Source organism: Drosophila montana, unplaced genomic scaffold (assembly GCF_035044405.1).
Source record: "Drosophila montana isolate Dmon_TW-CO22-7 unplaced genomic scaffold, ASM3504440v1 contig_893_1, whole genome shotgun sequence".
NCBI classification, from domain to species: Eukaryota; Metazoa; Arthropoda; class Insecta; order Diptera; family Drosophilidae; genus Drosophila; species Drosophila montana.
The window spans coordinates 220,636-247,141 of record NW_026999179.1 but is presented as its reverse complement, the minus strand read 5'-3'; the positions used below and the strand labels follow the sequence as shown (position 1 = coordinate 247,141).

Here is a 26,506-nt window from a genome sequence, read left to right as displayed (position 1 = left end):
ACTCATCTTAGTGTTTATATTATCTTTGGTTTTACTATGCTCCTCATATATACGCAAAATCCTATCAATATCGGACCTTTATATCATATAGCTGCCATAGGAACGATCGGTCGAAAATTAAGTTTTTATATGAAAAATTGCTTTATTTTTCACGATATCTTGACCAAACTCGGCATTTATTAGTTTTACTACCCTCCTCATATATATGCAAAATTATATCAACATTGGACTACTATATCATATAGCTGCCATATGAACGATCGATCGAAAATTAAGTTGTTGTATGAAAATTTTTTTTGTTTTTCACGATATCTTGACCAAATTCGGCATTATTTAGTTTTACTATACTCCCTCCATTTATGCAAAATCTTATTTACATCGGACTACTCTATCATAAAGCTGTCATAGGAGCGATCGTTCGAAAATTAAATTGATGTATGGACAATTTATCTATTTTTCAAGATATCTTGACCAAACTCGGCATTTATTAGTTTGTAAACGCTTCTCATATATATGCAAAATCCTATTTACGTCGGACTGCTATATCACATAGCTGCCATAGGAACGATCGGTCGAAAATTAGATGTATGGAACATTTTTTGTTTTTCAAGATATCTTGACCAAGCTCGGCATTTATTAGTTTTACTATGCTCCCTCCATTTATGCAAAATCTTTTTTACATCGGACCACTATATCATATAGCTGCCATAGGAACGATCGGTAGAATATAAAGTTGCTGTATGGAAAACTTTTTTGTTTTTCAAGATATCTTGACCAAGCTCGGCATTAATTATTCATACTATGCTACTCATATTTATGCAAAATCCTATCACCATCGGACCACTTGATCATACAGCTGCCATAGAACCGATCGGTCGAAAATTAAGTTGTTGTTGATCATTTTATTGTTTCTCAAGATATCTTAACCATACTCGGCATTAACTACTTTTCCTGTGCTTCTTAGATACAGGCATAGCACTATGAGCATTATGAAAAGGTTAGTTCTGCAAGGGTATTAAATCTTCGTCGTGCCGTAGGTAGCCCTTCTTTATCGTTTTTTGTTAAACCCCTAACCTCAATAGCACCCTGACAATATCGGATGTGGAATAATATAACCCATATTAGTGTTAATTTTAATAATAAGCAAGTTTGAATGTTACTATATAGTTGTACAATAGTGCAAGTGCCAATTAAGTGGCAAAGAGATACAAAAACCTAGAACGCACCACCTACCTAAAGAAAAACAAATAAGAGGCTCTAGTCGGGAGATCCCGTCAAGGGAATACCCTGAACCCTCATTTACCAACACCAAATGCAACTCGCGCTACGCGCTCGTTTGCTTCAGCAGTAATAAAAATAAATTAAAATTGAAAAAAAAGTGTCTCCTCGATAGGTCTCGAACTCGTAATATACCGCACTACTTGCAATCGCATCTACTACACCAAGCATTGTGTTTTAATGAGAAAAAAACGGATTAAAATTGCTACATAGAAAACAATACAATCGCAATTGCAATGCAATTCAAAGAAGATGCACATGAATGTATGTGTGTAGATGTAAGCAGAAATTCTTGCAATTTGCGCTAGATGCTGCAAGCCCTAGATCAGCCAAATCCCATTTTTTTTAATAACTTTTGTGTTTCTTAACAGATCTTAATGAAATTTCTACAGTACATTTTATTGTGGTAAAGAATATTTCTGTTTCCTCAAAAAATCAATTGCAATTAAATTGTAGCTTAAATTAGTGGGTAATACAGGTTGGTTTATTAACTTGATTTATAGCTTTGTGGTGTAAGCGGGGAGGTTGCGAAGCTATAAAATGAAAGATACTTGATTTATATATTCTATTCTAGAACAAACATATCAAGTTTGTTGACTCTAGCTCTTATAACTTACGAAATTTACTCATTGGATCTAATCAAGAATATATTTACTTTATGAGGTCGGAGATGCTTCCTTCTGCCTGTTGCATAAATTTACACAAATACATTATACTCCCTTTTTACCCATTTTTAATGGATTCAGGATATGAAAAAAACCTTTTTCCATACAAATCATATTCTTTAATTGAGTACCCAAAGAAATCAAAACTTAAGGTTGTTGCCTAATTGAAAAGGGTTAAATATGTGAAAATGTATTTAAACTTCATGCCAGACCCGCCCATAGAGTGAACACATATATGTTGCACGCAAATCGCAATGCTGGTAGATTTTAACCACTAATAACCTTTTTCCACTATGCTTAAGAAATGTCACATTTTCAAATTTCACATATTGGTGTTCCGTTGGCTAGTGTCGGTTGTCGGTAACTTGTGAGTGGGAAAAGTACCGCTTCTCTAAATAAACAGCTGATCGAGTTGCTTAGATTTACCTAAGCGCCGCAAAGTTTTCCTTTCAAAAGTCAACAAATGTGACCTCGAAGTAGGGGCTCCATTTAATGGACTCTTTGCGGGATTTGGCCATCTTTATATGTAAGAAACTCTTGGATTATTAACATTTAAAATTATAATTTAAAGGTACCGATTGCCTTCGTTGCTATATTAGCTGTTTATAGTATGTGACATTTTTGAAATATGTGTAAAATGTGCTTCCTTATGGGAAAACGTAAAGGCCGCATTTTACACATTTACACAAAAAATGTCACATTTTCCAAAATGTGTAAGACAGTAGTCTCGTAGTCTCAATGGTCATATAAAATGCTAGCAGTCTCTGGGCCGCTATTAGAGTAAATAGTGTTGCAGCCACTTTTGCCGATGTGAAACTTAATAAGTAAGAGTAGGGGATACCTTTAACCCTCTTCTGCCAACACCAAATGCAGCGCGCGCTACCAGCTCGTTTGCATTAGTAGTAATAAAACAAAAAAATAAAATAGGTGCCTCGATTGGACTCGAACTCGTGACAGACCGCACTACTTGCGACCGCCTCTACTCAATAGCCACACCAACAATTGAGTCCTAATGAGAAAAAAACGGATTAAAATAGCAGAACAGAAAACATTAACAATCGCAATTGCAATGCAAAGTCTTGCAATTTGCGCGAGCTACCGCTGACACGTGGGCTGCTAATATTTATATAACCTCACGTTTTCATTAATAACTTTTGGGTTTCTTAAACGGACTTTATTAAACTTTCAAATGTAGATCTTTTTTTGGTTTTTGTATATTCTCAAAAAGTAAATTGCATTTAAATTGTGGCTTAATTGGTGGGCAATACAAATTGTTTTATTTACTTGATTTTTAACTATGTAGTGGAAGCGGAGAGGAGGCGATAGCTATTAAATGAAATGTTCTTGCAATACTTCGATGTCGATTATGATCGATTATTTGGAAACGGGGAAATATATCGATTATCGGACACAAACTCGTACTGCGTGGGCACTAGGAGGACTTACACTCTAGCTCTTATAGACAGACGAAACGGATAGACACACGGACATGGCTAAATCGACTCGGCTATTTATGCTGATCAAGAATATATATACGTTTTATGGGGTCGGAGATTCTTCGTTCTGCCTGTTACATACATTTGCACAAAATCATTATACCCTTTTCATCAATTATTAATGGGTTCAGGGTATAATACCTCTTATAGGTTCTGAGTTCCTTTCGTTTATACATACGGACCAACGGCCGGACGGACAGACAGACTGACATGGTGAGATCGACTCGGCTATTGATGCTGATCAAGAATATATACACGTTATGGGGTCGGATATGCTTCCTTCTGCCTGTTACATACATTATACCCTTTTTACCCATTTTTAATGGGTTCAGCGTATAAAAATATATTAACTAAAACGAGAATGAAGGGCTATCTTCGGCACGCCGAAGATTTAATATCCTTGCAGACCCAACCTTTTCATAATACTCATAATGCTTTGCCCTTATCTAAGAAACACAGGGAAAATAGTTAATGCCAAGTATGGTTAATATATGATGACAAACAAAAATTGTTTCATACAAGAGCCTCATTTTAGACCGATAGTTCTTATGGCAGCTATAGACATGGTGGTCCGATGTAAATAAGACATTGTGGGGAACATAGTGAAACTTAGAAAAGCCGAGTTCGCTCAAAATATCTTCAAAAAGTTTTCTATACAACAACTTAATTTTCGACCGATCGTTCCCATGCCAGCTATATGATATAGTTAGCTGATCCTGCCGGCTCCGATATATGTACTGCGTGTAATAGAATGGGGTACTTCTGCATAGACTTCCGAGCGACTAGATAACATAGAAACAGACAGAGGTGCATAGCTATATCGACTCAGCTATTGACACTGATCAAAAATATATATACTTTATGGGGTCAGAAATGTCTCCTTCTATCCGTTACACATTTCGAGACAAATTTATAATAGCCTCTGAGGGGGTATACAAAAAAGTTCCCTCAATGAAAAACAAGTAAGAGGCTCTTTCCGGAGCTCCCGACTAGGGGTTACCCTGATCCCTCTAATTCCAACACCAAATGCAGTTGCTTTAGTAGAAATAAAGATTAATTAAAAAAAAAGTTCTCTTTTTTCGAACTCGCAACTGATCGCTTTACTTGCTGCCGCCTCTATTCAACAGCCACACCAGCCAAAAAACAGAATCATCGGTAGAGCTAGAACTCGCAACAGACTGCACTACTTGCCGCCGCCTCTACTCAACAGCCAAACATATCATTGTGTCTTTACGAGAAAAAAATGCACATGAAAACAGAAATTCTTCGCATTTGCGCTTGCTGCCGCTGATACGAGGAAAGTCAAAACACGTTTTCTTTAATAATTTCTGTGTTTCTTAACCGATCTTGATGAAATTTTCTACAGTACATTTTATTGTGCTATAGAATATTGTGTATTCTAAAAAGTCAATTGCATTCAAGTAGTGGCTTCTATTAGCGGGGAGGTGGTGATTGCTATAAATTCAAAGATATTTGATATATATATACTATTCTGAAGCTATGTGTCTAGTTTGGTGACTCTAGCTCTTATGACTTACCAAATCTGCTCAATAACAGGATTTCGATATTCATTTTTATCGATTACTTGGAAACAGGGCAAGTTATCAAATATCGGAAACAAACTCGATCTGCACGGGCACTAGGAGGACCTACAGGTTTAAAATCAAATCTCTAGCTCTTATAGGTTCAGAGATCCTTGCGTTCATCCATACGGACGGACAGACGGACGGACATGGCTAAATCGACTCGCCTATTGATGCTGATCAAGAATATATATATAGTGACATATTCACAACAACAGCATTTTGAACCACTGTTATACATAAGCTACATTGCATGGCATAACCCACTGTGTGTTTACAAATTGAATAATCATAACAATAGCATGCCTTCTGCATCCGAATTCACATATTGTCAACAATCATTTATAAACAAAAACTAACCAACAGAATCTCTGCAGCCAAGCTGACATATTGTCAACAATCTCTATATATAAAACTGTTTGTGCTGACTGACTGACTGATTGGTGATCAACGCACAGCCCAAACCGTAAGAGCTAGGAAGCTGAAATTTTCACTGTAGCTACCTTATGTGATGTAGGTGTACGTTAAGACGGGGTTTCGGGAAATTCCACCCGCAAGTGTGGAAAAATCGCGAAAAACCTTTGTATCTAACATTTTTGTTTACCATCCGATCGGCCCCAAACTTATTTTCAAAGATCTTTGTTCAATTTCATTTGAGGGGTGTTTCATACTTTTGGAAAATCCGTTCCTCCTTGGTGGAAATGGAGGTCAAAGATTTGGTGGGTGACGTTTCGCGCTCAAATTCGTTACCAAAGATCTATAAGAAAAATCAGTTCAGACGTATTTCACATTTTTCGCAGAATTCCAACTTCTTCGGGGCGAATGCGATTTAAAGATTTTTTGGGCGAAGTTTAAAGTTGTGTCCGATTTGCATCAAACTTATTTTCAAAGCTCTACATAAGAACTTAATAAATACGTATTTCAGCGATTTGGGAAATTCCACCCGCAACAGTGGTAAATTGGCGGAAAACGGTTGTATGAAAGATTTTTCTTTACGTTCCGCTCGGCCCCATACTTATTTCCAAAGATCTTTGTTCAAATTCATTTGAGGGGTGTTTCATACTTTTGGAAAATCCGTTCCTCCTTGGTGGAAATTGAGGTCAAAGATTTGGTGGAAGACGTTTCGCGCTGAAATTCATTTCCAGAGATATATAAGAAAAATCATTTGATACGTGTTTCACACTTTTCGCAGAATTCAAACTTATTCGGGGGGAACGCGATTTAAAGATTTTTTGGGCGAATCTTTAGGTTGTGTCCGATTTGCTTCAAACTTATTTTCAAAGCTCTACATAAGAATATAATGAATACGTGTTTCAGCGATTTGGGAAATTCCACTGGCAACATTGGTAAATTGGCGGAAAACGTTTGTATGTTTGTTTACCGTCCGATAAATTTCAAAATCATTTTCAAAGCTTTTTGAGAACGTTGATTTTTAACATACGTGCTACGGGCAAAGCCGGGTTATGCCCGCTAGTCATTTAGAAACAAAAACTGATCAACAGAAAGGCGCTAGCATAATCAAGCTGCAGCCGCTGTCCCTTTGCAAAAAGTCACGTACTCCAATTATTATTTAGTTTTAAATATAGCGTGGGCCAATTTTTGTACTTCAGTCTTAATCCAGATATTCAACATAATAAACTGATAAAAATTCACCGGTAGGATAGCATTTTGTGAAAAGAAATAAATTAAAGTTCGTGAGTAATACGATCAATTAAAGAGCGGCTTATCCATACAACTGGTGTCTTCTCTGATCAACAAGAGTAATTGTGCACAGTATTACAACTAAATCGGATATATTTCAACTCCAAAACTCGCTATCCGCAAAAGAACTTAACGTGTCAAAACAATTCAAGCAACGTATAAATCCAATTCGGTCGTTGCAACACAAAGTGTTTTTTCGTGACACAAACTAAATACCTAAAATTAAAAAAAAAAAAAAATGGAGCAACCAGAAGGCTCTCATGTGGCTGCACTTGCAGCAATGAATAAATTAAACGACCAAAATTTAAACCAATTGCTTTGAGGGAGACCCTATAGCCCTGGGTCCATTTATCAGAAGGATGGATTACCTGCTTCAACTGTACTTTACTCACAATGAACGACAACAATGCATCATATTCGGGGCGATTGAGCTCCAAATATCTGGAGATGCCCAGAAGGTTCCTAGAATGCTGCAAATCAACAACTAGTCCCAACTGAGGGAAGCCTTAATCTCCGAATACGAGACGCAAACACCCGTGGAAGAACTACTGCGAAGACTATATAATACCAATTATTAAGGTAATTTGCGTAAATTTTGTAGTGATAATAATTATAACTGACAAGTTAAAATTAGAAGGGAATTTAGATAATTCCAGATTGTATACAAACGCTATGCATAACACTGTAAAAAACTTAATACATAAAAAATTACCAGATAGACTCTTTATGTCACTCGCAAGACATGATATATACACTATTTCAAAATTAAAACAAGTAGCTCAAATGGAGGGCTACTATAAGGAAAATTATTATAACAATAATAAAAAACAAAATACTAACAATGCTATATATTATACAGGAAATACTAAACCTCAATTTACTCCAAGTTACATAACTAACAATAATCAAAGCCACAATTTTTCACATCACCCTCCGAACAACCAAACTTATTTTAACCAAAATAAGCAACTAGCTCAAGAATTCAAACAGAATTTACAACAAGCACAAATAAATAACCCCATAAATCAAAATATTTCTCAAGGTAGATATATACCAAATCAATCGTACAAGTGTATACGCGAAAATACTAGTGGTTCCCAAAAAATGCAGGTTGATGAAAATTATCAACAATCAGAAAACTATCAGGGTAACTATGTACAAGAAGAGTATGGTTGTCAGAGCAACCAATATGAGGAGTTTCAGAATAATGAAATAAAAGACGAACATTTTCCAATTGGAGCCTCGGGACAAGCCAGTACATAGAAATTAAAATTAATAACAGACGCTACAGATGTCTCATTGACACTGGGTCGTCAATAAATATGATGAGGGAAAACTTCCTTAATATACCAGTTTATACAAGACCTACTTCGATTAGAACCATGACAGGGATATCAAAACTAAACCATTATGTATCCACTGCAACTAATAAACTCTTAAGGCAAGATCAGATTTTTTACATACATGATTTTTCACCTCATTATGATATACTTTTAGGCAGAAATTTGTTAAAGGCAAACAACGCCTTAATTGACTACGCTCATGACAGAATTATAATTAGCGAGAGATCGTTCAATCAGAAGAAAAAAACTTCGAAGCATATTTAAAACCAGAAAGTTATACACAAGAAATTAATTACGCAATAAGTAATGAAATAACATCGGGACAAGATTACCGAGTTGATCATCTAAACGATGAAGAAAAATCAAAACTATTAAAATTACTGAAAAATTTCAGTGACATCCAATATCGAGGCAAAATTTAGATTAGTGGTCGATTACAGAGGATTAAACGACATTACAATCAATGATAAATTCCCCATTCCAAACATGGACGAGATTTTGGGAAAATTAGGAAGATGTTCATACTTTACAACAATAGATTTAGCAAAAGGTTTCCATCAGATTGAGATGGACAAAAAATCAATTAATAAAACAGCATTTTCTACCAAATACGGCATTATGAGTATACTCGAATGCCATTCCAAACATTCCAATATTCCAAAGGTGCATGCATCACGTTCTTCGTGATTTAATTAACAAGCATTGTCTTGTTTATTTGGACGACATTATTATCTTCTCCACATCACTTGAAGAACATTTAAATTCAATAAATAAAGTTTTTGAAAAATTAAGACAGGCAAATTTGAAACTTCAATTAGATAAGTGCGAGTTTTTAAAAAAGGAAACAGAATTCTTAGGCCATATTATAAGTCCAGAAGGCATACGGCCAAACAAATTGAAAGTAAAAGCAATACAAGCATTTCCTTTGCCAAAAACATTAAAGGAAATTAAATCATTTCTAGGTTTATGTGGTTATTATCGAAAGTTCATTCCAGATTTTGCAAAAATTGCAAAACCCATGACTCTTTACCTAAAGAAAGCGGCAAAAATTGATATTAAAAATGTTGAATACAATAAAGCCTTTGAAAAATGAAAAATATTAATTTTGAACGATCCAATATTAGTATGTCCAGACTTTAATAAAAAGTTTCAGGTAACAACCGACGCAAGTAATTTTGCAATAGGAGCTGTGTTGTCACAAGATAACAAGCCAATTATTTTCTCAAGTAGAACGTTAAACAATCACGAACAAAATTACAGTACAATAGAAAAAGAGCTTTTAGCAATAGTGTGGGCAGTAAAATATTTTCGCCCATATTTATATGGCAGAACATTTGACATTTTATGCGATCATAAGCCACTCGTTTGGCTAAACAACATTAAAGAACCCAACATGAAATTACAACGTTGGCGTATTAAACTTAGTGAATATAATTTCTCTATCAAATACTTAGAAGGAATATTAAACCACGAAGCAGATGCTTTATCACGCATCAAAATTGAAGAAAATATGCTAGGCGAACAAGATATTAACACACAAGCTACAGCACATAGCGCTGAAGAAGATATTGAAAATTTAATACATTTAACAGAAAAAACATTAAACTATTTAAGAAGACAAATAGAAATGATTAGAAGTGATACCAAGCAAATAGAAGTTGAACCATATATTAAAAAATTTAGAAAAAAAATCGAATATTTAAACTTAAACATTGAAAAAGCTAAACAGATATTGATAAAACATTTTTGCAACAATTTAAGCGTATTAAACATTGAATACGATTCCGATTTTGAAATAATACAACAAGTCTTTAAAGAAATAATGAACCCCAAAACAACTTGAATATTACGAACAAATATTAAACTGAAAGACATTAGGAGCTATGCAGAAATTAAAGAAATAATAGTTAGCAGCCACAAGAAACTTTTACATCCAGGCATCGAAAAGATGGTTGGACTTTTTAAAGAAACATATTATTACCCAGACTATCAAAATTTAATCCAAAACATAATTAACGAATGTGAAGTTTGTTATCTAGCTAAGATTGATCACAGGAGAACACATCTTGTAAATTTAAAATTACACCAGAAGTAGAAAACTGTAGAGAAACTTACGTAGTAGACATTTATTCAATAAAAAACCACAGCTATTTAACATGTATTGATTTATATTCAAAATTTCCAAATGTAATTGAACTTAACGGCAAGGATTGGATGGAAGTTAAAAGAGGACTCATCCAAATATTTAACAACATGGGAAAACCTATAACTCTAAAGACAGATAGGGACAGTGCTTTTATGAGTCTTGCCCTGCAAGAATGGTTGAATAAGGAAAAAGTTGAAATTCAAATAACAAGTAAAAATGGTGTAGCGGATATAGAAAGACTACATAAGACAATTAATGAAAAAATACATATTATAAATACTGACGATGACGAAGAAAATAAACTCATGAAAATTGAGGTAATTTTATACACTTATAATTATAAGCTTAAACATAACTCTACTGGCAGAACTCCAGCTGACATTTTCATTTACGCAGGTACACCTAATTAGAATACCCAAATCATAAAAGAGACCAGAATAAATAATCTTAATAAAAACCGAAATGATTTCGCAGTAAATACAAAGTTTAGGATAATTCACGGTAAATTACATAACCATTACAAACCCACTGGGAAAATAGCAAATATTTACAGGAGGACTAAATTCCAAAACAGGACCTATAACATTCATTTTTCTGGCACTAATGATGTCAACACTATTACCAGGAAGTAATAACCAGTTTGTAGATATTAACCCTATTAAATCAAATAATAATTACTTACTCTTTAAATTAGGCATGATAGACATAACCGATAATTACGAGCACCATTGTCTCACAATAAATTTAACAAAGACAGAAGACACATATGACAAATTAATGTTACAAACAAACAAATTTAAGGACAGAATACAAATTCAATATTTGACAGAAAAGTTGCAAAGAGAAATAAACGGTATCCGAATAGTAAAAAGAAGTAAGAGAGGATTACTTAATTTCGTAGGAACAACATACAAATACTTATTTGGAACTTTAGATAACAACGATAAGGAGGAACTTGGAGAAAAAATGAATTCAATAGCTCAAAATAGTATTCAAATAAACTAACTCAACCATGTAATTGAAGCGGTCAACCAAGGAATAGAAATAGTAAACAAAGAAAGAGAAGAATTTAAAGTACTGGAACTACTTGCATTCAACTTACAACAATTCACAGAATATATTGTAGGTTTAGAAATGGGAATGCAACTGACTAGATTGGGAATTTTTACTCCAAAATTATTATTAAATTCGACAAGCTCACAAACGTTAATTCCGAATAGCTTCTTAACATAAAAAAATATACTTGGCTTAGATCAGACACGAATGAAATTTTGATTATTTCACACATTCCTAGAGAAATAAATAAAACCCCATTATACGAAATTCTACCCTACCCGGAAGATGATAAAAATATTTTACAAGACGAAACACAATACAAATACTACTCACATAATAATAATTTATACAAGAAGGACAAGAAAAAATTAACTATTAACCAATGCATATTAGGTATAATAAAACAAACTAACACTAGTTGCAGATTTTCAAAAACACATCTAATAACACAAACTAACTACATATATCGAAACAAATATACTTATAACATGGAACTTACCAAAAATCACATTGAATCAAAACTGTATTAAAAATGATATCTTAATTAAGGGAAATAACATAATAAAAATTCATAATTGCTCAGCAATACTTAATGAGATATCTATAAGCAATTTGAACTCAGACTACAACAGGAGTATATACATATGTACGTAAGAAATAATATTACTAAATTAAAGCCACGTTTGTACATTCAAACAAAAGAAATAATTTACGAAAATATTAAAGAAATGAAAATATTCCAAACTATAATAATTACAGTATTTGTAATCATCATATTAATCATAATAATGTATCTAGCATATAAGTTTAAAAATATAACCAAACAAATATTTATTAAGAAAGTAAATGTTATTGATCAGCCACCTGCACAACTCCCAGTTGAACTCGAAATTGAAAATGAACAAGAAAATTTAAATATGTTACCAAAATTGTATCCTAGCATTTAAAGAATATTTTTTATTATACTTACTTTTTTCATATACCCTACACGCGTGAGGACATGCTTTATTTTTAGTGGGGAGGAGTGACATATTCACAACAACAGCATTTTGAACCACTGTTATTCATAAGCTACATTGCATGGCATAACCCACTGTGTATTTACAAATTGAATAATCATAACAATAGCATGCCTTCTGCATCCGAATTCAAATAACGCTAACAGCAGCAAAAATCCTAAGAGCAGAATGCCTTCTGCAGCCAAGCTCAATATTGTCAACAATCATTTATAAACAAAAACTAACCAACAGAATCTCTGCAGCCAAGCTGACATATTGTCAACAATCATTTATAAACAAATTAATTAGCTTTAAACATAGCGTGGGCCAATTTTTGTACTTCAGTCTTAATCCAGATATTCAACATAATAAACTGATAAAAATTCACTCTCGTGAAATAAAGTCTTCTTATTCAAACTTATAACTACGTTATTATATATTTTATGGAGTCGGAGATGATTCCTTCTGCCTGTTACATACATTTGAACAAATACATTATACCCCTTTTGCCCATTTCAAATGGGTTTAGGGTATAAAAATGAGCCCAGTTTTGATTGATTTGCAGTTTATATGCGCGTGCTCGAGGAGAACCGACATAATAAATTTAAGGTATCGAGTAAAGGTAGACCTGCGCGCAATCTAGCCCAGATTGTAAAAAGCTATCTCGGTGCCCCCATACCAACTCAAGTGTTACCTTCAGCCCCATCAGCTCCTACTTTGACTGTACTTGTTCCTCGTAGGCAAGTTTCTGTGTCTCGACTTTCGTCTGGCCCCACTTGTAACTCATTGGCAGCCTATATTTCTAGCAAAACTTCTGCTAGCGTGTCAATAATCAAATTTAATTTCTCCACCCCTCGTGATATAGCATTATTCAAAATTAATGTTTCACATGATTTGTTCCCAATCATTTGTGAACTTCAATTTTGGCCTCCACACATGAGTTCACGAGTTCAGGACAAACAAGTAAAAGGTACTAGTCGGGAGCTCCAGACTAGGGGATACCCTGTACCCCCTTATTCCAACACCAACGCGCTCGTTCGCATTAGTAATAAAGATAAATTTAAAAAAAATATGTTCGCTTGGCCTGCCAAGGTTCGAACCTGGTTCGAACTCGCAACTGACCGCATTCCATGCGGACGCCTCTACCCAACAACCGCACCAATAATTGAATCTTAATGAGTAAAAAACGAGTTAAAATAGCAGCACAGAAAACAATACAATCGCAATTGCAATGCTGTTTATAGAATTCAAAGCAGACGCGCATGAATGTGTGTGTACATGTATACAAAAATTCTTGGAATTTGCGCTTGTTGCCGCTGATACAAGCAAAGTCAAAACACGTTTTCTTTAATAATTGTGTTTCTTAACCGATCTTGATGAAATTTTCTACAGTACATCTTATTGTGTTATAGAATATTTGTGTATTCTCAAAAGTCAATTGCATTTAACTGTGGCTTCTATTGGTGGACAGCATAAATTGTTGCTTTTACTTGATTCATAGCTATGAGATAGTAGCGGGAGGTGTTGATAGCTATAAAATGAAAGATACTTGATATATATATACTATTTTAGAAGCTACATATCAAGTTTGGGAATTTTAGCTCTTTTTATTTACTAAGGTTGTTAAAAAAACACGATTTCGATATCGATATTTATCGAATATCAGAAACAATCTCTATCTGTGCGGGCCCTGGGAGGACCTACAGCTAAAATTTCAAGTCTCTAGCTCTTATAGGTTCTGACATCCTTGCACTCAAACATACGGACAGACGAACGGACAGACAGACGGACATGGCTAGATCGACTCGGCTGTTGATGCTGATCAATAATATATATTCTTTATAGAGTCGGAGTTGCTTCCTTCTGCCTGGTACATACATTTGAACAAATACATTATACCCCGTTTACCTATTTTCAATGGGTTCAGAGTATAATTAATGACAATATTAATATAAACCGAGTAATACAAAAAAGGTCATCGGTGGCATGAATACGTTGATTACATTTACGCGCATCTTTTTGAATTCTATCAACAGCATTGCACTTGCGATTTCATTGTTTTCTGTGCTGCTATTTTAATTCGTTTTATTCTGATCGAAACTCAATTATTCATGTGGCTGTTGAGCGGAGGTGGCGGCAAGTAGTGCGGTCTGTTGCGAGTTCGAACCTTATCAAGAAGACTTTTTTTTGCTGGTGTGGCTGTTGAGTAAAGGCGGCAGAAAGTAATACGATAAGTTGCGTGTTCGAAACCTGGCAAGGAAACTTTTTTAATTTATCTTTATTATTACTAAAGCATACGAGCGCGTATTGCGAGCTGCATTTGGGGTTGGAATAAGAGGGTTCAGAGTATCCCCTAGTCGGGAGCTCCCGACTATAACCTCGTATTTGTTTTTTTTTTTTATAACACCCTGAAATCCATCTTAGATGCTTGTATTCCTAATTCAATTCTCTCAATCGCTTCTTCAAAGCCACCCTGGTTCACTCCCCGACTATCCAACCTAAAAAATATAGAATCTAAATATTTTAAAAAGTTTAATAAGTCTGTTTCGAGTATTGACTTGGCTAAATATTCCATAGCCAAGTCGAACTTCTTTCTTCTGAGTTCTCAGTGTTATGAGAATTGTCTTTCTGGTTGCAAAAGGCAATTTGCCTAAAATCCGAGACAGTTTTATAATTTTGTAAACTTAAAGCGTAAATCTTCTAGTTTGCAATCTTCTTTTTCTGTCGGGACAGATAAAGTTAGCAATGATTCCGATTCTGCTAACCCCTTTGCTAACTTTTTCCAATCAACTTACTCTTCCGTCTGTCTTAATAATATTTCTTACTTTTAAAATATTACTTCATTCGGTTCTTTACCTGCTCATATTATTTCCCATTCCTCTCTCCTTTCTGTTATAAATTCTTTACAATTTTCTTACTCTCCTGCGCCTGACAATATTCCTAGTTGTATACTCAAGGAGTGAAGTTCTTCCCTTCTTCGTCCTTTGCTAACCTTGAATCTTCTGTCTTTCCATCTCTTTGGAAAGAATCTTATATCATTCCTCTCCACAAGAAAGGTGGAAAGTCTGATATACAAAATTACAGGGGCATTGCAAAACTGTCGGCTTTCCCTAAAAATAATTACTTCAAATTTTCAGCATTTCTGCAAATCAGTTGTCTCCCCTGTTCAACATGGATTCGTAAAGAATCGGTCAACTACGACCAATCTGCTAGAATTTACTTCCTTGGATAATGATGATTTTCTTTCTAAAATGCAAACTGATGTCATTTACACTGACTTAGTATGTAGATCTCTCTTGTTCTTGTTGGTAGATCTCTCTTGTTCGCCCTATCATTGAATACTGCTCTTGCGTCTGGTCCCTGCAGTGAATCTGTTCAGAAGCAATTTCTGCATTTTGTCTTACGAGGTTTAAATTGGGACCCCAATCTTCCGTTGCCATCCTACTGCAGCAGGCTTCATCTTCTTTATCTTCCGTCGTTAACCAACCGTAGGACAATCCAAGGTGTTGTCTTTCTACATAAGTTGATTGTTGGCGACACAGATTCCTCTTTTCTGTTAGGGCTTCTTCAAATATCTGTTCCATCTAGTCCTACCAGGAATTATAGCCCCTTATTTCTAATGACGTGCACAACAGATTACGCTATGCACAATTCTTTTCGCGTGTTATGCAAAAATTACAATAGTTTGAATCACGTTTTCTCCGCCGAACTTTCGCTACCCCTAATAAAATCGTTGCTTTCAGGATACCTTCGGGAACTCACTGACCATTCCCAGCTACGAGCAGGTCATAGCTTGCCTGACAGCATTTAAGTTTTCCCCCACCGGGTCGGTGATTTCCCATTACTATGTCTTTACCCTATCTACTTAGCACTCTATATATACAGTATACTTTTCTTTACTTTACTACTATTTAACTACTCCTTTCATTTTTCATATTTATTGTATTTTCATATATAATATAGTTAATTCAATTTTTTTTTTAATTATTACTTTTGAACACTACTAACATCTCTACTAACACCCTTCTTCTTAGCTATAGGCTCTAATAGCGTCACTGACAAAATCATCTGCAACAAGTAAGAGGTTCTAGTAGGGAGCTCCCGACTAGGGGATACCCTCAACCAAAGATAATATAAACACTAAGATGAGTAACGCCCATACATTTGCATGCGACGACAAATTTCATGCCTGGCGTTTCATCTGGCGTTTGAGTTTTCACATGACATGCCTGCCGACTGGATATTCGTTCTCCAAAAGCCAGACGAACGAATGCCGAAGTCGCGGTTGCTGATGCTGACCCGAGCAACGAAGTTAGTCGCCAGCCTGCCTTCAGCAAAGCTGGTCGATGGTACTTTGCGTCGCTTCGTTTTCGAAGTACATTGCTTTATCCATGAAATGCATGCTTTATTTAAATGATACATTACCCTAGATACTCACTATTAATTTTGCAGGAAAAATTTAGAACAAAATCATTTTTTTACAAGGCGCAATAACCATGTTAAGAAAATATCATACAGATTTATTTCACTTTTGTTTCTGGACAGTGTATGCTCGAGAGAAGTTCTTGGTCAGCCAATGGCGTGCAAGCACCTACGTTTGTATGCATGCCTTACTTGGCTTTGGCTGGTGAAGAAATAAATTTTGTTCTCTAGCGCTCATCATGCACGACCTATTCCAAATTTGTATTCACATATGAATGCATGTTGTGTACTGAGGTTTTTAAAGTCAATGCAAATATTTATATAATTTCTTTAAATAAACTTATTAATTAAATTTTTATTATTTTTAAGAAATAAAAGAAATGAAATAAGAGCGCAAATTTTGTATTTCCAAAGATTCATTTTATCAATTTTCTTTTTCTAGCTACCGACGTATTTAATTTACCCTATTTGTATTTTTTGGCACTCTTTTATTTTTTAATAAAATAAAAATAATAATAAATAATTAATCATTTAATTTAAAGAAATTATATAAATATTTGCATCGATTTGAAAAACCTCAGTAAAAAAAACCTCAGTACAAAAAAAAATTGTTCCCTTGGTTCGAACTCGCAACTAACCGCACCACTTGCCGCCGCCTCTACTCAAGAGCCACAACAATAACTGAGTTTTAATGAGAAAAAAACCAATTAAAATAGCAGCACAGAAAACAATACAATCGCAATTGCAATGCTGTAGAATTCAAAGATGACGCGCATGAATTTGTGTGTGTACATGTATACAGAAATTCTTGGAATTTGCGCTAGCTGCTGCTAGCACGTGCGCACATAACTTTTATGCGTCTTAACCGATCTTAATTAAATTTTCGACAGTACATCTGATTGTAGAATAAAATATTGAAGAATAAATACATTTATACAAATTCATTATACCCTATTTACCCATTTTTAATGGGTTCAGGGTATAACAAGTAATAGGTTCTAGTCGGGAGCTCCCGACTAAATGATACCCAGCACCTTCTTCTTCCAACACCAAACGCAGATCGCGCTACGCGCTCGTTTGCTTTAGCACCACTTGCCGCCGCCTCTAATCACCAACCACACCAATAATGATGATAATAAAATGAAAGATACTTGATATATACATATATTCTATTCTAGAAGCTACATGTCTAGCTTGGTGACTCTAGATCATATTATTTGCCGAATTTGCTCAAAAAACAGGATTTCGATATCGATTTTTATCGATTACTTGGAAACGGGGCAAGTTATCGAATATCGGAAACAAACTCGATCTGCGCGGGGACTAGGAGGACCTACAGCTCTAGCTCTTATAGGTTCTGAGATCCTTGCGTTCATACATACGGACAGACAGACGGACATGGCTAGATCGACTCGGCTGTTGATGCTGATCAACAATATATATACTACATGGAGTCGGAGATGCTTCCTTCTGCATGTTACATACATTTGCACAAATACATTATACCTTTTTTACCCATTTTCAATGGGTTCAGGGTATAAAAATAACCGAAACAGTAAACATTGTCGTCAAGGTTGCCAAAGAGAAACATATCAAAACGGGCCACCTCTATAGATAGAATTCTAATCAGAACTCGAGACATTAATGTTGTCAGTTTTACTTGCAAAGATTAAAATTATACACACTGCTATTCTTAACTCTAAAGATTTAGGAAAAATATTTAATGAGCACCCTAAAAGTAAAACAGAAACCGATTTAATGGTAGTAGCATGTGCCAATGTTTTATTAGATCATAATTTTTTAAATTGTATAATCAAATATCCCGATATAATCAAAATTACCGATTTTGTAAAAAAATCACTTTGTTTTCTGTTCAACACAATGGTACAAAACTTAATTTCGCTGATAATAATAATGTCGCAGACTGCGGTAATAATATACTGCCACTTGGAAACTGCATTGCTACGCTCACGTCAACATTTTGCAAGCAGCTACCCTCCACGACATGCACGCAACAATTACACTTCGGCGGCACAGCACATTGGAGCACTCGTACCAGTCACCAGGAACCACTGGAGGAAGTGAACGACGGGATCATAATAAACATTCCTACCTAACATTCGACGACGAGGTCGAATTAAATGGGTCTCTATTCAGGAACATGAGAAATATCGTCAGAAGACACATAGGCTCAGCAACATCGACACTGCTGAATATTACTGGGCATCAGGAAATTTTGAGTCTACCATACCTGCAAAGGCTGAACATCGAAAACTTGCGATACATCGGCGACTTAAAAGGAAAGTTGACAGCAAGACCTGCAATGTTTAGCGCGTCCATTATTTTCATCCTAATTATTAGATTTATTCTCTGGAAGATGTACCAGAAACGGAAAGAGCTAACCACCAATCTTTCCTAAAAATCGTTATCGACAGCCTCAGGAAAACCGAGGACGGCCAATCATAAGTCAATGGCCGCGCATTTGAGTTCAGCGCTCTTGCAGCAACAGTCAGCGGCGGTAACCAGATAGTTATGTCGCAACAGTTTTCCTTATCGCCTATGATTATTGCTTTGTCGGCTTGCCGACCATGACTTCGTAGCGTGTTATTTAGAGTTATGCTTCAATTTATTGTCTTCAGCTCAAGCTGCACCACTAGCACCTAATAAGAGCACTGCTTCTGAAATACATTACTCCGGCATTGCCGTATTTTATATCATATTCTTTTATTGCTGGACCACAAGGCCACCGATTGCAGAGCTTCAAGCCACCATCTTAATCTCCAGATATCCAGCAATAAGACAAACTGAACAACCTAATCTTTAGTGCTCCTGCAATTGGAATAACCATGGAGAACTTAATCTTCAGAGACTCTGCCATTGGACCGTGTAAATGGCTAGATCGACTCGGCTGTTGATGCTGATCAAGAATATATATTCTTTATAGAGTCGGAGTTGCTTCCTTCTGCCTGGTACATACATTTGAACAAATACATTATTCCCCGTTAACCCATTTTCAATGGGTTCAGAGTATAATTAATGACAATATTAATATAAACCGAGTAATACAAAAAAGACCAATCGGTAGCATGAATACGTTGATTAAGCAAGGAATAGTTTCATTTGCGAAAGCAACGGCGGCGCTTATAGGTAGCTGATGAATTCAAATTGAGAGGATTGCAATTGAACATTGCAACCTCTAAAGTAGGATGATATAAATACATCCTCAGGAAGAGATAAATAAGGGGACCTGGACACATTAGCAGTAAAATACAAATACAATATCAAGTGTTCTATCCAAAGATAAGAAATTGAATTGATTTGAAACAAAGAAAGGTCAAACGTGCAATCAATAAAGTCATGCTGAGCTAAGGGTACTAGATAAATTTCGGCAATGAATAATGACGAAAAGATGTTCGGTAAGTTAAAAATCAGCTAACACTACAAATAGGTCATTATCACGCTCGTGTGAAAAGGAAGTTCGTTTTTTGGGGCAGTAACGGTACTCTGTATTGAAGGGCCTGAAAGGGTGACATGCTGGTTTCGCTTTTTATACCCTGAACCCATTGAAAATGGGTAATAATATAATGGTATAATGTATTTGTGCAAATGTATGTAACAGCCAGAAGGATGCTTCTCCGACCACATTAAGTAAATATATTCTTGATCAGCATCAATAACCGAGTCGATCTAGCCACGTCCGTCTGTTCGTCCCACCGTCCGTCTGTCCGTATGTATGAACGAGAGGATCTCAGAAGCTCTCTTTAGCTGTAGGTCCTCCTAGTGCCCGCGCAGATCGAGTTTGTTTCTGTTTCGATAACATATCGATAGCAATCGATAAATATCGATATCGAAATCCTGCTTTTTTAACAACCTTGGTAAATATTAAGAGCTAGAATCCCCAAACTTGATATGTAGCTTCTAAAATAGTATATATATATCAAGTATCTTTCATTTTATAGCTATCAACACCTCCCCGCTAATATCTCACAGCTAATCAAGTAAAAACACCAATTTATGCTGCCCACATATATAACCCACAATTTAAATGCAAGTGACTTTTTGATAATACACGAATTTTCTACAGTACAATAAGATGTACTGTAGAAAATTTCATCAAGATCGATTAAGAAACACAGAAATGATTAAAGAAAACCGGTTTTGACTTTGCTTGTATCAGCGGCAACAAGCGCAAATTCCAAAAATTTCTGTATACATGTACACACACACACACATTTACGCGCGTCTTTTTGAATTCTATCAACAGCATTGCACTTGCGATTTTATTGTTTTCTGTGCTGCTATTTTAATTCGTTTTATTCTGATCGAAACTCAATTATTCATGTGGCTGTTGAGCGGAGGTGGCGGCAAGTAGTGCGGTCTGTTACGAGTTCGAACCTTATCAAGGAGACTTTTTTTTTGCTGGTGTGGCTGTTGAGTAAAGGCGGCAGAAAGTAATACGATAAGTTGCGTGTTCGAAACCTGGCAAGGAAACTTTTTTAATTTATCTTTATTATTACTAAAGCATACGAGCGCGTATTGCGAGCTGCATTTGGGGTTGGAATAAGAGGGTTCAGAGTACCCCCTTGTCGGGAGCTCCCGACTAGAACCTCGTATTTGTTTTTTTTTTTTATAATCCCTGAACTCCATCTTAGATGCTTGTATTCCTAATTCAATTCTCTCAATCGCTTCTTCAAAGCCACCCTGGTTCACTCCCCGACTATCCAACCTAAAAAATATAGAATCTAAATATTTTAAAAAGTTTAATAAGTCTGTTTCGAGTATTGACTTGGCTAAATATTCCATAGCCAAGTCGAACTTCTTTCTTCTGAGTTCTCAGTGTTATGAGAATTGTCTTTCTGGTTGCAAAAGGCAATTTGCCCAAAATCCGAGACAGTTTTATAATTTTGTAAACTTAAAGCGTAAATCTTCTAGTTTGCAATCTTCTTTTTCTGTCGGGACAGATAAAGTTAGCAATGATTCCGATTCTGCTAACCCCTTTGCTAACTTTTTCCAATCAACTTACTCTTCCGTCTGTCTTAATAATATTTCTTACTTTTAAAATATTACTTCATTCGGTTCTATACCTGCTCATATTATTTCCCATTCCTCTCTCCTTTCTGTTATAAATTCTTTACAATTTTCTTACTCTCCTGCGCCTGACAATATTCCTAGTTGTATACTCAAGGAGTGAAGTTCTTCCCTTCTTCGTCCATTGCTAACCTTGAATCTTCTGTCTTTCCATCTCTTTGGAAAGAATCTTATATCATTCCTCTCCACAAGAAAGGTGGAAAGTCTGATATACAAAATTACAGGGGCATTGCAAAACTGTCGGCTATCCCTAAAAATAATCACTTCAAATTTTCAGCATTTCTGCAAATCAGTTGTCTCCCCTGTCCAACATGGATTCGTAAAGAATCGATCAACTACGACCAATCTGCTAGAATTTACTTCCTTGGATAATGATGATTTCCTTTCTAAAATGCAAACTGATGTCATTTACACTGACTTAGTATGTAGATCTCTCTTGTTCTTGTTGGTAGATCTCTCTTGTTCGCCCTATCATTGAATTATTACCTTTGAACACTATTTTCTCTACTAACACTGATAAAATCATCTGCAACAAGTAAGAGGTTCTAGTAGGGAGCTCCCGACTAGGGGATACCCTCAACCAAAGACAATATAAGCACTAAAATGAGTAACGCCCATACATTTGCATGCGACGACAAATTTCATGCCTGGCGTTTCATCTGGCGTTTGAGTTTTCACATGACATGCCTGCCGACTGGATATTCGTTCTCCAAAAGCCAGACGAACGAATGCCGAAGTCGCGGTTGCTGATGCTGACCCGAGCAACGAAGTTAGTCGCCAGCCTGCCTTCAGCAAAGCTGGTCGATGGTACTTTGCGTCGCTTCGTTTTCGAAGTACATTGCTTTATCCATGAAATGCATGCTTCATTTAAATGATACATTACCCTAGATACTCACTATACATTTTGAAGGAAAAATTAAGAAAAAATTAATTTTTTTACCAGGCGCAACTTGTGCAAAACCATGTTAAGAAAATACCACACCGATTTATCACAAAAGATTATATCATATTCTTTAATTGCTACACCACAAGGCCACTGATTGGCGATCTTCAAGCCACCATCCTAATCTCCAGATATCCAGCAATAAGACAAACTGAACAACCTAATCTTCAGTGATCCTGCAATTGGAATAACAATGGAGAACTTAATCTTCGGCGACGACGACACCTAGAAGGAGTAAGGCGCACGTGAACAGTAAATTCGCGATCAACAAAAAAAATAAAAATACCTAAAACAAAACCAACAGCAACAGCAGAAGACAAATCAACCTACGAAAGACAACGCAAACTACTGTGGAGGACGGTCACTTTTATTTATAAACAAGTAAGAGTTTCTAGTTGGGAGCTCCCGATAAATAAAAAAAAAATAGTTTCCTGAGTTGGCTTCAAACTTGCAACAGACCGCATTACTTTCCGCCGACCCTACTCAACCACCACGCCAATAATTATGTCTTCGTGAGAAAAAAACGAATTAGAATAGCAGCACAGAAAACAATACAATCGCAATTGCAATGCTGTTGATAGAATTCAAAGCAGACGGGCATGAATGTGTGTGTGTGTAAATGTATACAGAAATACTTGGAATGTGTGCTTGCTGCCTCTGATACGATGCAAGGTAAAACACGTTTTCTTTAATAGCCGATCTTGATGAAAGTTTCTACAGTACATCTTATTGTACTAGAGAATATTCGTGTATTATCAAAAAGTCAATTCCATTTATATTGTGGCTTATATCGGTGGGCGGCATAAATTGGTGTTTTTACTTGATTTATAGCTATGAGGTAGTAGCGGGTAGGATTTATCATGATTTATGTGATAGCTAAACAAGGAAAGATACTTGATATATATATACTATTCTAGAAGCTACATGTCTAGCTTGGTGACTTTACCTCATATTATTTTCCGAGATTGCTCAAAGAACACAATTTCGATATCGATTTTCGTAGATTACTTGGAAATTGGGCTAGTTATCGAATATCGGAAACAAACTCGATCTGTGCGGGCACTAGGAGGACCTACAGCTAAAATTTTAAGTCTCTAGCTCTTATAGGTTAAAGGAACAGACACGAAAATTATTGAAAGAAAATATAAATATTAAAATTCTATCGTCGGATAAGGGTAACAAAACCGTAGCAATGGATGTGGATGATTATAAAAATAAAACAAATATTTTAGACGACTTATGCGCGTATAGAACACTGAGACACGATCCGACATCAAGACTACAGACAAAGAATAACAACTTCGTGGCACAATTATTCAGGATGGGTCTTATTTCAAAGGACGAAAGAAATAAGATGACTACAACAACAGCGGTACCTCCGAGGATATATGGACTACCAAAAATACACAAGGAAGGAACAACACTTAGACCAATATGTTCCTCCATCGGATCTCAATCTTACGGGCTGTGCAAATACATAATACAAATATTAAAAAATCTGACAATGGACTCTAGGTACAACATCAAGAACGCGGTAGATTTTAAAGACAGAGTTAACAATTTCCATATTAGAGAAGAAGAAACATTAGTATCATTTAACGTAGTATCCTTATTTCCCAGCATACCAATAGAATTAGCACTTGACACAATAAGACAAAAATCGACCAAATTAGAAGAGCACACGAGTATACCAAAACAACTATTTATGGACATAGTTGGGTTCTGCATTCAAGAAAACAGATATTTTAAATACGAAGACAAAATATACACACAACTAAAAGGAATGCCAATGGGATCACCGGCCTCCCCAGTAATCGCAGATATAGTAATGGAGGAACTGTTAGACAAGATTACAGAAAAATTAAAAATAAAACCAAGACTCTTGACCAAATATGTAGATGACCTTTTTGCCATAACTAACAAAATAGAAGTGGAGAAAATTCTAAAAGATTTGAATTCCTTCCACAAGCAGATCAAATTTACCATGGAATTAGAAAAGGACGGGAAATTACCATTTTTAGACTCTATTGTAAGCAGAATGGACAACACACTCAAAATAAAGTGGTATAGGAAACCCATAGCCTCCGGACGAATACTCAACTTCAATTCAAACCACCCAAAGAGTATGATAATCAATACAGCACTAGGCTGTATGAATAGAATGATTAACATATCGGACACAATATACCACAAAGAAATTGAACATGAAATCAAAAAACTCTTGACCAAAAATGACATCCCCCCAAATATAATCAAAACATTATTAAAAAGACGACAAACTGAAAGAAAAAAGCCAACAAAACCTGCTAAAATATATAAATCTCTAATATATGTACCACGACTATCAGAACGCCTCACAAACTCAGCTTGTTATAACAAACAAGATATAAAAGTAGCACACAAACCGACGAATACATTACAAAAATTCTTCAACAAGATAAAGTCGAAAATCCCGATGATCGACAAAAGCAACGTCGTTTACCAAATACCATGTGGCGGGGAAAACAACAACAAGTGCAATAGTGTCTACATAGGTACAACAAAATCGAAGCTAAAAACAAGGATTAGTCAACATAAATCGGACTTCAAACTAAGACATCAAAATAATATACAGAAAACAGCACTTATGACCCATTGTATAAAAAGCAACCACACACCAAATTTTGATGAAACAACAATCTTACAACAAGAACAACACTATAACAAGCGACACACATTGGAAATGCTACATATAATTAACACACCAACCAACAAACGACTAAACTACAAGATAGACACGGAAATTGCGCGCACTTGTACAGGCACCTCTCAAAACAGCCTCAGTATCAATCTCCAGCGCGGACGTGTAAAATAATGTATGTAAAATGTTCGAAATAATGTTTAATTTATTGTATTCTAATTGTTAATTGTTTTTTGTATCTTGGTGTTAGTGCCCTGAAGATGGTTTGCCGATGTGCAACCGAAATATGTATATCGGAAGCAAAATAAATAAATAAAATTGTTTTCATTGTTTGTCTTTACAAACACGGACCTCGAGCTAGCCAACAAATATTTTAAATATGGAAAGGTCACCAGAGCCATCAATAATTTTATATATTGAATAATGAGAAAGACACTCGTTTTTGTTGACCATAGTCAGATATGACTTAATTTATCAATTTTACTCATTTTAAATGGGTTGAACGTAAAGATTCTGGATTTTCAAAACTACTTTTCAAAACGTTTCATATAAACCAATAAATTTATTTGGCAACTTATTGACAGTATTATTAACTATTGATATAAAGGTAAAAAAAAAAATACTCACCACTATAATTATTAAAACTCGTCCACTGTAAGCATTTTGTAAGGTAGTATTACTTACAATTGTGTACATATATAAATAAAATTAACAGTCAACTTACTTTTGGTTTCAGTAGTGGGTGCATAATTATTGGCTCGCTTCTGCTAACTATAATTATGTACGGAGACATTATTTTTAAATTTTGACGTTTAGTAGGCTCGTAAGCATCATCCAGTATAAGAAGGTTGTCGTGAGCTTCCACATTTAAATTGGGTATAAAGTTAATAGTTATAAGTAATTGAGGTTCGCAAGGCCATTCTTTATCACCATTTGCGCAGTGAAGTAGAACAGTATTTAAATTGCTCGTTCGAAAAGAGTTAACATAATTGTTAACCATAGAATAGGTTGGCCGCAGGATAATTACAATACAAACAACCAGCAATTTAAATAAAAAATGATACATTTTCCGTTCTAAATAAATTTTTGATATAATAAATGAATATG

At 35.3% G+C, this 26,506-nt stretch overlaps 1 long non-coding RNA gene across 2 annotated transcripts; it reads right to left on the bottom strand.

Annotated features, from left to right (window-relative positions):
• Positions 1-21,323: 21,323 nt before the first annotated feature.
• Positions 21,324-26,506, bottom strand: LOC135440148 (uncharacterized). 2 transcript variants are annotated; one of them, XR_010438259.1, is made up of 3 exons: positions 26,124-26,506; positions 26,027-26,051; positions 21,324-21,414 (listed from the first exon to the last, which is right to left on the bottom strand). It is a non-coding gene; the product is annotated as an uncharacterized LOC135440148 (long non-coding RNA). The 2 variants fall into 2 exon arrangements; XR_010438260.1 differs by lacking the exon at positions 21,324-21,414 and adding an exon at positions 22,821-22,895.